The sequence below is a fragment of the Siniperca chuatsi genome, linkage group LG13 (genome assembly GCF_020085105.1).
Source record: "Siniperca chuatsi isolate FFG_IHB_CAS linkage group LG13, ASM2008510v1, whole genome shotgun sequence".
In the NCBI taxonomy this organism is placed as follows: Eukaryota; Metazoa; Chordata; class Actinopteri; order Centrarchiformes; family Sinipercidae; genus Siniperca; species Siniperca chuatsi.
Genome location: NC_058054.1, coordinates 10,426,203 through 10,440,356, shown reverse-complemented (window position 1 = coordinate 10,440,356; position 14,154 = coordinate 10,426,203). Strand labels below are relative to the sequence as shown.

General features: G+C 39.2%; 1 long non-coding RNA gene across 2 annotated transcripts; it reads right to left on the bottom strand.

Moving 5' to 3' along the window:
* Positions 1 to 619: 619 nt before the first annotated feature.
* On the bottom strand, positions 620 to 12,205 carry LOC122887648. Of its 2 annotated transcripts, XR_006380576.1 has the most exons (4): positions 12,069 to 12,205; positions 10,817 to 10,940; positions 10,194 to 10,314; positions 620 to 2,130 (listed from the first exon to the last, which is right to left on the bottom strand). It is a non-coding gene; the product is annotated as an uncharacterized LOC122887648 (long non-coding RNA). The 2 variants fall into 2 exon arrangements; XR_006380575.1 differs by lacking the exon at positions 10,194 to 10,314.
* Between the last annotated feature and the right edge of the window lie 1,949 nt (positions 12,206 to 14,154).

The window sequence follows — 14,154 nt, the reverse complement described above, 5'->3', positions numbered from 1 at the left end:
CTTCTCCCCCAAAAAAGATCACCATTGATGAAGAGTTAACCCATTAAAAGATGAGCACATGAAATGAAATTTAAATTCCCACTTGTAGCATATGGATACAGCCCGGAACCAGCCCACAAATCACTAGGCAGGGCCTCTGGTATAATTTTTGTATCGATTTAGGGTCTGGCCCTGCTGACTTTGCTCTTGCCAATCAGTATGCATTCAAAATGAATGGGCCGAGCAAACACACAAGGGTAAAGCAGGACCTTTTAATTGTGCAACTGCAAAGATACTCTGATTAGGAAGAAATCAAGTGCTACTGCTTAATTCAAAGTAAGCAAACAATCATCGTTTGCATCTTTGAAAACTAATTCAGGGATGGCAACTTGAGACTGAATTACAAAGTGAAATAAAATGTAAATATGGGATGAGTGATAAGTCGTGACAGTCAACAGGCTGGAAGTCCCAAGTGAGAGAGGAAACATTATGCAGATGAAATGCTATGTCACTGTCAGGTTTGATGATTCATAGTAGCTCCATAATCTGCCTCATCTGACTCTAGCCCCAGTAAGTCCCACAAAATTGTTTGTCCCTGTTTAACTAATCTTTTAAGCCAAACACTAAAATTTACTAGTAACTCTTAAGAGGTTGGTTTGTTTATTCAATCAGTATGTGGGCAGATACTCAGTAATACACATACACATTAAAAAGGAGTTTAAGGACCATGTTTTTTATGTAGTCTTGTAGTGTAACAGGTTCAATATTAAAGCAGTTTAATTTTATTTTTTATAATGACATTTAAGATGTTAAACAATCTGATAAAAATATATTGGCCAATACTAATTTTTTGACATAGGAACATAACAAACAACAACAACAACAACAACAACAACAAGTCGAGTTGGTAAAGTGGCCAAAATACATCAATTATTGCAGCTTTAAAAACTGTGACCAATATACTTTATGTATTGAGTTGGACATTTAACAGGTAAAAAATAATCTTATCAACGCTTTGTAGTGGACAGACTATGAAATGCAGACACTTGTTTTCAATTACCTCAAACATATCTTTGGCTTTTCTGTCCTACAAAGTTACCAGCCCTTTTTAAACAGAGATCCCGCAGTACTGCCGTAAAGAAGACCCATCATTATGCCGGCTTTGCTTTTTTTACACTGAACCAAACAACGCTGGCATAATGCTGCCCCAGTGTGTGATTTTAGATAGCATGCCGGCGTTCAGGAAGCAAAAGAGGTGTGACGTGTTACACAACAGCGTCTGCGTCCCGTCAGACAAAGACGTTGATTCTGCTCTGTTACTACCTCTGCTGCCAGCTTAACGGAGGAACAACAGTACTCCCCATTCCATGTTTGTACATTTTATACAGAATGGCGAGGCAGAATAACGGCGCAACATTGCCGCCTTGAACAGGCTGTTTTTCTTTTTATTAATAAATGGTAATAAATACAATTGCAGCATAGTTTTTAAAGTGTCTGGTCCAGGCTTATTTTTAGCCCTTAATGAGTACACAACCTTATGCAATGCCACAGTATGTTCACATTATAGCGTGATAGGTGCAAAGCTCAAAAAAGCTTCCTCCCTTTCCCAATTACCAGATTGTAGCAAAAGCCCATATTTTCAGCACATGCTCCTTTTTCCTTTGTTTCCCATTTCACACTGTCATTCACATGCTCTGAGGTGCACAGAGTTAGACAGGTGCGTGTTGTCCTCCAAATGTTTACGCTGCAGGGGCTGGGTTCGCGTGGGCTTGCTATGGAGTTAACTGATGTCTATCCATAGCTGGGTTTCCAGGCTCGGGATCCATCCATGCAGGAAGTCAGGCAAACAAGCAGAAGGGTAGAAGCTCAGAAACGAGAGGAGGGAGATGGCTGCCTGGCTGAGCCGGCAGGGGAAGGATTATGACTGGAGCATCGTGCCTGACCAGCTTGGGCTGAAGGAGCGTGAGAGAGGCCAGCAGCTGGCCCATGGGGCCCACAGATGGAGCCTCTGGATGGGGATTGGAGAAACCTGGCCAGGCATTTCAGATGGACTTGTGGATGACTCACAAGCCCTCAGCGTCCCATACACCTACTCAGAGTCATGAGGCAGGCCGTTCCTGTCCTTGTGATGCTGCTTGCAGGTCATGTTTACTGATGCAGGAAAACAGGAAATGGAAGTCATTACTTCCTCTGACTGTCTCCCTGGAATATTTTCACATTAGCACATTGACATTAGACAGTACTATTATCTAAGTTAATAGTGTGATAACTAAGACTGTTCACATGACATAACACTATTCTGATGAAACTATGTCTCATCGGATCAAAAATATTTTCATTTCTATTTTTAAGAAATCTCGTAATTACATTCTGAGGATTTATCCAAATGAAAAAACAAAGTCAATCATGGAATGTATATGTATGACAAAGAGGTTATATTACTCATAATCTTCCTCTGACAGTCTTGGAATGAGTGCCGCATTTGTGACAAAATCACTGGTAATATTAATACATACTGTAGGTGGGTGTGAGTTATCTCACGCAGCAAGGATTTATTATTGCTGAGGAAGTGAGAAAAGCTTAACAGTAAAGTGGAAATCCAGGAGATGTTAAATTGATTTTAGCATCACATGTGGTGGTAAGTGGTCATTGCTGTGGTGTTTTTGCACCACACTTGCAGAAGATCACTTACCAAACCATTGTGACCTGTACTATGAAAACTTTTTATGGTAAAGTGAGGGTAGACTAGAGTAAGTTTTTGTCAGATTTTCTACTACTAAAATGCAGGGGTTTATCCCTTTTCTGTGTCTGTTTAGCCATTTTTGATATTGCTGCATGTGCTAACAAGCTCGTTCATATTGATACTAATAATTTGCTGCTAATAGAAGTGTAATCTGCATAACTTCCTTCGTGGCAGATATTTCTCCATGTTGTATAAAAGTACTGGCTAAGAAAATAGTCACTGGGGAAATTTATAGAAGACAGGAACACTAATAAATAGCACGACAACTTATCTCTCTTACGGTTTGAGAAAATAAGATCACAGACAAGCTGTTCTGCACATGAAACAACTTTATAGACTGCTTTTATGTCCTACATTTGTTCTTTGATGGTATGAAATATTCAAACATTGCTTTCACCCCTTAAAAAAGCCGCAATAGGAAAGTAAAACAAACTAAACTCAAATATTGTTATTGTCTTTACTAGAGTGAAAATGAAGCAAAAACACATCACAGGGGAGAATACATTTTTGGGGGAAGTACATTTTATCACATCACGAGGGACCAACAGCTGCAAAAATATGAAAGCTTTCATAAAGTAGGAAAGGGAATAAATTTTGCTTCTTACCAATCTGTAATAGGGAACAACAAAATGAAAATTTGTTTATATAATGACTTAATAGATTTTAACAAGAAGACCAGACTAAAGTGGTGACAAAACAAAAAAAATCACCTCAGTTTGTAAAGGTGTGATTGGTGATTATGCATTAACAAGAAATCAATAATCTCATGATAATATAATATTTTTAATCTCCTCTTCTTTGGAGAAAATAGAAAATATGCCAATGTTTGATAAGGTGCTAAGACAGCAATTGGGCTCTGCTATCCCTTGATAGAATTTAGTATGCCACTGCATTACAATACATTTCTGAATATACTGTAATCTCCACAGATAATCCTACCACTCTGTGCTGAGCCTCCAAAGATAATGCTTCTGTTTCACCCAGCTGGTTCAATTCAGGTTCCCTGTGCACTCCAACTTTTCAGAACATTACGCACCATGTCTGCAGCGTTAGCTCCATTAGCACCCGGTGTGCCGCGCAGGTCACGCAAGCCAAGACACTTCATCCAGAAATAAACCAAGACGCTGACACACAGACCTCACTCATGTCTTGTACTATTTGTGTTTTCTTGCCCATTGTGGCCTGCTGTCACATGATTCTGCCACTCAAACAGAGGCGAGGAGACATCAAATCCTTAATAGATACATCATGCATATTTGAAGACAGAGCATTTGGCCCATAAATAGCACTGTGGCTAAATAATTGACGAAGCATTTGCTGAAAATATATGAATAAGTCTGTGCATTCAGCATAGTGGCCAGATGTCTCCTGTGTGTGTGTATTTGAAGTACAAGCATGTATGCAGATGTTTTTGTCCATGTCTCCATCTAAAATGGTTTCATTAAGCAGGTGTGAGATCATACTGAGGCAATGGGAATTTTTTTCAATGATTTGATGCTCCTAGAGGCAGGAGATATGGATGAAATATTCAGGATATACTGTATGTGAATTGATATATTTGGTGTTGCTGGTCTTTTAACATGGAAAAAGACATCCACTAATAGAGCATCAGATAATAGCTATCTTGGTAGAAACAGTATAGTAGAATCTCTACTGGTTTACAAATGTGTCTCTATTGGCTCCCATTCAAATATTCATTCAAAATATTTTGTTAATAATAATAACATTGTCTACTGAATATTTTAATCATTAGCAATATCTTAACAACAACACTAATCATTCTTTTCATTAAGATTGACGCATTTACACCGGTGAGCTGACCAATAATACTGTGGCCCTACTACCAACCAATGTTCAGGGTTTCCCCCAGGAAATTGTTTGGCAGAGGTGGTGGGCGATTCTGCGTGACGTTTCTTTTCTCTTTATCACTTTCATTACTAGATGATGGTTTAAATAATCGTCTCATTCAGTCATCCCCAAGTGGCCAAAAAAATATCTATTTTTGCAGGTTTAAGTACAATTCTGAGTTATTTGTACTTGGGTATTTCTATTTTATTCTACTTCCACTACATTTCAGAGGCAAATAATATACTTTGTACTCTACTTTATTTATTTAGTTACAAGTTATTTTGAAGATTCAAATTTTACATAAAAATCATATGATCATCATATTAAATATGATCCTTTTTTATAGAATAATCTACCCACAGTATATAAAGTAGTTAAATATTTTTCCATGTTGAACAACTGCAACATTAAAATGTTGCTTACAAGTTAATGCATCCTGAAAAGGGCCATTCTGCATAATTTATTTTCAGATGTTATTACGTTTACTGATATTGATAATGTTAATACTTTTAAAATAATTAAGATTTTGGATGTAGGACTTTTAGTTGTAATTGAGCACTTCTACACTGTGGCAATGATACTTTTACGAATCTAAGCGTTTAACAACTACCTCAAAGCCACATGGAGCTCAGAAGAGAAAAAAACATTATTTTTTCACTTTTCCTTTGCAGATTAACTGGTTCAGGAATTAAAACCTTCTGGTCCGATACTCTCTCCTTTAACCTTTAAATTGCTGGCAGTTCAGTGCGCTGTGGGCCATTTTATATTCCCACCTCTCTGTCGGTTGGTTGAAATCCTGAAGAAGATATGTTCACGTTGAAAAGGAGGGTGCTGTAATAGAAGGCATGCTTTTATAGCTGTGTGTTTCGGCACACAGGGGCCAGATGAGGTCCAAGTCTGTTTCTCATACATGGGGAAAAATAAGTCCAACACTGGAATGAATTTTTTACTGCGAATGCGCGGCCAAGAATGGAAATACAACCCCAGTGTACCCTCACCGTTCAATTTCTTTTTTTCATTCCTTGTCTACCACACACACATTGCATCTGCTCATACACACACATAAACAAAAAGTACACACAAGCATAGACGCATACGTGCACATATGGATTCAGCTGACGGTACTGAATAATTGAGAGGTTGCAATAAAACAAATGGTGTTCATTAGAGAGAAGGCTAGGGGAATGCCTGCAGGTGAGAGTTGACATGTGAATCATCATGTATGGATGTTAGGAGAACGCCACGCATTAGTGGTCATGTGACAGCTGGATTCATGATTGTCTTTTTGTCCTTCTCCTCTTGTCTTTCCGTCTCTTTAGTACACACACGCACTCAGCAGTTCAGTGTACAACGAACAAGTCAAATGAACTGGAACAAATTTAACTTGAGGGCCTTTTCACTGCATCCGAGATTAAGATGTTATAAAATATGAATATACAAATATTGAATTAACATGTAACCAAAAAAATGACTCAGTAAATGGAGTTTGCCTCTTTGCACAATATTTTGTGGTGGAAAGTAGAGAGGATTATGCAATCAGGAGAAAGGGACCAAACAGTGTTTACCATGTTACCTGACTGGAGCAGGTCCCTAGCCCTGTATGAAAACAAACAGGAAACAGGCCAATATATTTCACATGTGTACTTTATCACACTACATTACACACTGCTTGGTGGCTTTACTCACAGTATGTACTTAAGCAATAACTCGTGAACACCTGAAAGAGACCTTGTACAAAATGTAGGATTCTGATTTTGACCAGTCAGTTTTTGCCACACCACATCATCAGGTTTTGTATCCTAAAAAACAACTGACTTTTGATGCAAGAAATAAGTCCAAGTCCATGCAACATGCATTTTGTCCGTTTTGTTTTGTTGTTGTTTTTCGCTCAGTCCTCCATAGTAGTTTGGTAACTACGGAGGTCAAAGTTAACCATAACGCCACGTTCAGTACAATAATAGCTCTGCCTCAAAAAGAGCAGCCTCCTCATTCATTTCAGTGAGACCACTTACTCTGAGCACATGATAATAATTGAAAGTGACTCAAATGAGCATATCAACATTTTTTATCAACTCTTCTCTCTGTAGTTTGGCATCTGAACAGTCAGAGGACACTGTTTAGAGAGCTTTCAGTAAAAAGTGAGGGGGACATGTCCTCACCATCCCTTGTGGAATTTACACCGTTGTGTTTAAGAAAGCTTGCAGGAGAGCAACTCAGAAATCGAGGACCAGTGTTACATCTTATTAATGACAAATGGAGGAGCTACGTTGTTTAGCAGGTCAGTTTTGGTTTGTGAGGAAAAAGAAGAAAAAAGACTAGAGCCACACATAAGTGAAGTGTTTATGAAGAACTGCAGAAACTTGTAACAAAGCTGAACGACACCTTTTGCCTCAGCTGTCCAGCGAGTCCAGCATCTGCTTTGGTTATCGTTTATCACAGCAGCACAGTGTTGTTTGTAAGGTCTGTATCTGTTCACAACACCAGTATCAGGAAAGAAAAAGTCTGATCTGTGAATCCCTAAATGCAACATCATTAGCCAATCAAATGTATGTAAGTGCACACACCCAGTAGATTAGCTTATAACATGATTTCTCCTGTTTACCTTGGACTTGTCAGGACATAGAATAAAATAACGTGGTAACTTTCCAGAGTGGTAAACTCCTGTCTCATAGTATTACAAACTGCTGTAAAGTGTGTTAGTGTCTGATAGGTCTTAGCTCCTGAATGTATCACTCAAATTGGACTTCTTGGATTGTATTTCCCCTTCTTACCGGTCTGAACATGGCCTAAATATTAACATGCTGTTGTTGGTGAGGGATTACTCGAAGCCCATGTGTAGCAGTTTATTGGCCAACTTTTTTTTCTCTCAGCCTCAGAGTGATACTCAATTGTACAGGAACAGTATACTGTACATCATAGCTGTTTTATGGTTCTTATACCTCTGGTACACAACAGTAACCTGCATCATAACCAAAACTGTGTTTACAGAGATGAATGAATATAACCTGCATGTTTTGGAATTCAACTCTAATGGAGAGCCGTGTGAAATTAGAAGGGGCCCCAAAGTAATCTTGAGGTTGATTTTACACAAATTATTTCCCCATAGAGGCGTTTCAGCTGAGAGGGAAATGCAAGGTAAACACTACAAGACTAACCCAACTACATCTTATTTAATTTAACAGATACATGGCCATCTTTATAAAGAGGAATCAAACAAGTGCTGCAACAGATTGTATTTAACAAACTTGATTAAAAGCTTTATTGTGATCTAACAGAAATAACATGTCTGACTTTGAGCTTATACATCATTATACAGTTACATAGCTGTGAAGCTAGAATCACAGTGGCAATGTAAGGTGCTTAGTATTTTAACTTTACAAGCTCTCTTTCTTTGATTGTTGCTGCCATAACAATAGGATGTCAGGTTGTGATGTGCTGCTATTTATAAGCAGCCGTATCTCTGAATAAATAATAGGAGCAGAATAGGACTGCAGTATAGGTCACTTTTGTGTGGTAAAGCCTAATTTAGCTAGGAGTTTTAAATTGCAATGACCCCTTTAACTTCACATTCAAGAACCAGCCAGAAACCAGATAAATCCCACAGACTCAATAATGATACATTTAGCAGTTAATCAAAGGTAGAGACGAAGACTTCGCCCAAGAATAAAAAAAACATTATAGATTGAATATATTCAAACAAGCAATACAACTGTATGAACTATTTCGTATGAGAAGTCCATTATATTTTAAATACATTGAGTGATAAAAATACTACGTATCAAATACACAATGAAAAAAATTAGTAAGTAATAATTAATGAGCATTAGCCATTTTGTAGTGGGGGAAAATTAATACTGTGAAAGGTTACTCACCACAGACACACATACACACACACCCACACATTTGTGTTTCCATCACGTCAGTGGACATTAGATTGACATCCCTACCAATACTTACTTAAACCTAGCCTTAAACCAAGTCTTCCCCCTAAAATGTAATGATTTACGTTATGGGGACGAGTCCCCACAATGTGACTGTGTAAATAGATTTATGTCCCCACAACATAAGTAATACATGTCCACACACACACACACACTGCAACAAAAAAGAAGAAAGGAGTGTGAGGGGTGTTTGTTTTACAGACAGCCTTTACAGTAAGAGTTTCCAAGTTTTTGAACATCCTTCCATTAAATATATGATATAGTGAATCTTACCTTTGCATATAATCGGAAAACCTGGTTAAAAAGCAACCAGACCTGCCATCATACGTAGTCGCTGCATGCTTGCCTTGTCTGTCTTCATTTGCTAGCCTTTCTGTCTGTGCATCCCTTCTTGTTTTACCTGTCTTCTGTAATGTAATGTGATTTTATGTTGTCATGGTTTAACTACCTGCGCTGATTGTCTGCTTAATGTTTTGTATTAATTGCCTGCATTGTACATGTCCTACTTTGCACGATGCTGCCTTCCTCCTCTGAGCTATTTATCCTGTTTAGCTGCTTCATGTTTTGCTTTCTCCTGTTCTAAAGTTACATGTTGTGTGTGTTGCATGAAGCAGGACCTGGAGTATAGCATTAAGCGCACACAACACTTAGCATTAGCTTAGCATTAGCCGGAAGCTGATGTGAGGACCTAATGGGAAAATTGTGATGCACAACCATAGATCTGGGGAGTCAAAACCGAGGAAAAGGCAGAAAAGCAGCACAATGTGTGTTCATCTCAGCTGCTTATATATTATAACAAACAAATTGAGTACTAGTACTATTGTGGCTCTAGAGGGACATATTTCAAGTACATGTTTTTTTAATATAGCCCAATATCCCAAATCACAAATTTGCCTCCATGTGCTTTACAGTCTACACAGCATACGACACCCTCCACAAATCATTAACATGTCAAACACTTTGTAGGGATGTTTGAGAAAGGGAGGTGTGAGAGGTGGTTTCTCACACAAAGGCTTAGAATTTCCAAATGGATACACCCAACACAATCTCACTGTGTAGTACACAACAGACTAAAGAAGATGCAAACTGTTCATTATTGGCCCAAACTAAGCACAGTTGGGAATTAGAAAGATGTTTAAATTAATAGTGGATCAAATGTCTATGTGTGCAAAGCAGACGCTCATAGTGATGAATCCACACCCGACTTTCAGACTTAAATTCATCAGGCAGACAGAAACACGACTACAAATTAAAGTTGTCGTACGCAGGATTTTCAAAATACTGAGGTCCAATAACTGAGCATGTTAGGGGGGTTCCGGGGCATTGTGATATTTGGAAGCGTCAAATGTTGAACGTCACTCTACACACCTTGAGGGTAAAGAACACTGATCTCAGACCTGCTTCCTATAGTGCATTCACATTTTAACCAACAGATGTTGCTGGTGAGCTTTCCAGCCATTATATCTATGTTTTCAACCGAGCCACCCCACTGTAGTTTAAAAAACACTTTAAAAATACATTAAAGAAAATGTAGCCCCGGTGGGGGGTTAGCTTAGGCCTCGGGGCTTGCTAGTTAATTTACTCAAGTGAAACTAACTAGCCATACCATTCATGCCCAGGTGATGTCTGGGCATGAATAGTAATGAACTACAAGCAGTCCACTAGTAAAATTCTCTAGTTACCTGTGTCATGCTTTGCATGGATTCATCTGTTTGTCTGGTTTCCTCAAGTTGTTGACATAATCAAATATCCACCATGTTGAGTAAAATTTTGTAATAGCGACAAGCTCCTCCACGTCACCACCTACCCACACACACAAGCAATGACGGTGATCAGATGAGCACATCTGTAATTTTGGCGTTGTACAATATTTTTGCCGCACCAAAGTAAAGTTATTTTTAGGCAATTATTTATTTAAAAACTGACAATTACATGCAGCATGCAGACATTGTCTTAATCATTACAGATGGTTTGATTTCACTAAACTGCACTGTGGACTCCAACACGTGCCAATTACCTTATCAGCACTTGAAATACAGTGTTCAACCACTGATTCCTATGAGAGCATAACACATATAAAAACTGCACACATGGATGATTGAGCTCTAGTCAGTTCTTTCCCGTTGTCTGTCCTGACAAAGCTGCAGGTCATGTGCTGTACTGTCAATGAACTTGGTCTAAAGTGCCTCATAGTCTCTATTGCTGATAACAGAGTGACTAATAGACCGTCACAATGATGCCATTGAAAAGAAGTCACACTTAAGTGAGTACAACTTGCTCCTGGCGTTTAAAGAGTATCTCTTACCTATTTCACCAGCTTGCCTCTGAAAAGGTTTGATTAGCAGCAAGTTGTGCCATCACGCCCTGAAGTACTGAGCCTGACAAGGGTGTCCGTCAGGGGAAATGTCACTCCTGTTTGGCAAGAGTACCTGAAGGCGAGAATGGTGAACAACCTTAATTAGAGCTCAGATGGATTTTTTTCTATGCTTGGAGTCCTAAGGTAAGCTTAAGGTCTTTAGTTAGGTACTTGTGATGGACATTAGTGAAATGTACAATTTCAAACTGAAGGAAAATATTAGTATGAATCAATATGACATTCATTAATTCATTTTACAACAAAAAAATAATAAAGCTGAAATTCAATACCAATTCCAGTTAAAGATTCCTGCTTCCAGAAAAATGTTTAATTATTAAAATTTTAAAAGTAGATGATACATTAAATTATTCTAACATGAATTTAACTTAAAGTGTTGTTACTTGCTGTTACTCCGCCATTCATGAAAATATTCAGCTTTAAGTCAGCCATAGGTGCATCGCATTTTTTGTCTTTTTTGGAAGGAGATAGAGAAGGATGGAGAGGGGGATAAGGAGAGAGGGCGAGAGAGGTGAGACATTCCGAGAAGTCTATTTTTGAAAGCTAAGACTTCTTGTTAAAAGTTTATACTTTCCCATTTTAATCGCGGTTGTTTTTCTGTGGGTGGGCAAAGGAGTTTCTCCCTTTCGTTGAATGAATTTCTCAAAGATTAAATGTCAAAAGGCAGACTGATGCACCACATTATTGCTACAATACATATTGCTTTGAGTGGGATCGACTGTATGAAAATTCAGTTGATGTTACCACGGGTTGCCTCAAGTATTGCCAAATCCATCAGACGGACAAACTTGAAGATATTATTCAATGTCAGCAATAACTACTAAGAATACATTTTTGGCATTACAAACAAAATTAGCAAATTTATACATGCAACTTTTCTAAGTGCTAAATGTGCTGTTATGGTTTCTCTGCTCCCTTTTGGCTGGTATAACAACTTCTTCCATTATGAGGAGAACCATTCTCAAAATCTTTGTTCCTGAATAGGATGTCAGTAATGCACCATACCTGCCTCCAGCGCTGCTATACAAACCGTGCACATCACTCCCGGTGTGTGCATTGGCACAGAGGTGGAGAACACTGTGCCAACACACAAACACACATGCATACAACCCTAATACAGTTACCTGGACTACAAAACTGAAAGAACCCACACACACACTTTCTCTCTGTGTCTCTATGTCACCTTCTCTCCTTGTCTCTGAATGGAAGAAGCCGCTGGGACTTTGGCAGCGCTTATATTTAGCTGCTGCAGTCCTTTTTCGGTGTAGTGACGTCTCCCACGGTCTCCCCCAGCTGTTTCATCAAGTCATTCTGTCAGGCAGGCAACCCCGCACTGCTGCATTATTCATACTCTGCTATAGAGACAAGGGAATCTGAAGTCCCGACCACCACTTTGATGACATGCAAAGAAGGGGGAAAGACTCTCTGCAACGTTTACAAGTGTGTGGTGGGGCCGTTAACGTGGGGGTGGTGAGATTTGGGAGGGTAAATGGGTACTTACATGTGTGCGCATGGGTATTCTCTTTGCATCATGCATGTATGCGTGTGCTGAATCTTCTGTTTGCGATTGCGCGGAAGATCAAATTTTGTTTAATGTTATTTTCACCCAGTTCTCCCTCTGGTATTACATTTATGCAATATGTTCATTAAAACCATTCATCATCTTCATAGCTTTGGGTTTCCCTTGTACAGGCAACAAAAAACACAGCTCCCTCTTGTACTATAAATATCTTTCAGGGTGAAACACCCTCCTAAGGCTTTGAAACGTGTGTCCCTCATACATCATATTTTTAAGTCTGGGAGCCGCTTAGGTTTGAGAGAGATTGTAGCTGTAGGGAATATGGCTGATCCTCTATCATAGAGATTTTTTTGTCAGTCTAACGTCATAATAGAAATACAGCAAAGTCGAATGGATTACACAAGCGTGCGTGCGTGTGCACACACACACACACAACAAAGGTAATGCTCCAGGAATGAAGGCATGTATGAAACCCTGTTGTAAAAGTATGCTGATGTTTGCTGATTTTCACGTGGCTGCATAAATAAGCGAGCCTGATTGACAGTGTGAGTTCCTGTGTTGACTCAGTGTGATTGAGTTGGAGATGTGAGTGCACTCTGCTGGCAGCGTTCTCCATTTGTCACCATCTTGAGCCGTGAGATGGGCCGGCAGGCGCCCGTCAGACCAGAGAGCTCCTGTCTGCCTCTCCGTAATCCCACTCTTAGCATGTACAGGCACGTATGCAGCCCCCAAGAACACCCATCCCATGGAAACTAATCCATTGATCCCTCTTCGTGTGTCAGTCACAAAAGCAGTTAGAGCTATGAGCTACAGAGCTATACTATGTCAAGTGTGGCCCTCAAAGCTCAGGAATCCATAATGTGGAAGTAATTTGCTATGCAATTGGTCTAATGATGGCTCTGTGTATGTGTGGCGCACAGAGTAAGAGGATGTGTGGTTGAAACAGATGCTTTTGTAATTATGATTGAACTATTTTCATCACATGAATAACATGTATGAATAAGGCACGTTATTTTATTTATTCAATGATATGTTTGTCTATGATGAAAGTCTGAGCAAGAAAGCCATGAAATACCACCAGGAAACAGCATTTGTGTCCCCCCCCCCCCCCGTATATAATGCGTCTAGGAATAAAACCCAAATATAAAGTTATATAAAATGATTTATGAAAGAGGCTCATTGGAGAGTAGGGCAATGAAAATGCCATCCGCCTGAAAATCTAATAAGCATCCTCTCTGAATCTGCGAATGAGGCCGTGGCATGTACAGGAAGCCTTTCACAGGATGATCATGTATTAAACAGACTTCCCCTCCTCAAATATTCATGGGCAGAGATTTACTCATTAATCTTTCATTATCTTCTATCTCTCTATTTTGCATACATCAGGAGCTTGGAGCTGTTATTGGTTACAATCACCTTCATTTCACATTTTCCTGCATGAGGGTGCTTACAGTTTTGTGCCGATTGTATTGCCTTCATGCAGCAGATAATGAGTCAACTCAGTATTTGAGTTTCTTATTTTTTGTCACTTTTTCTGTTTGTTCTACAAATCAAATTTGAAGTTTTTGTGATCAAAAAGTCAGACAGTGAGTTCTCTGGATTTCAAGCTCAAGCAGCTTAAGTGGGAGAGGAGTTCGGGTGACCACACATCACTAGGCTCACTGAAGCTTAACAGGATCTCTACATCAGCACAGATGTTTGTCTTACGGAAAGGACACACAACAAAAATAAACAAACAGGCAGCGGTGGA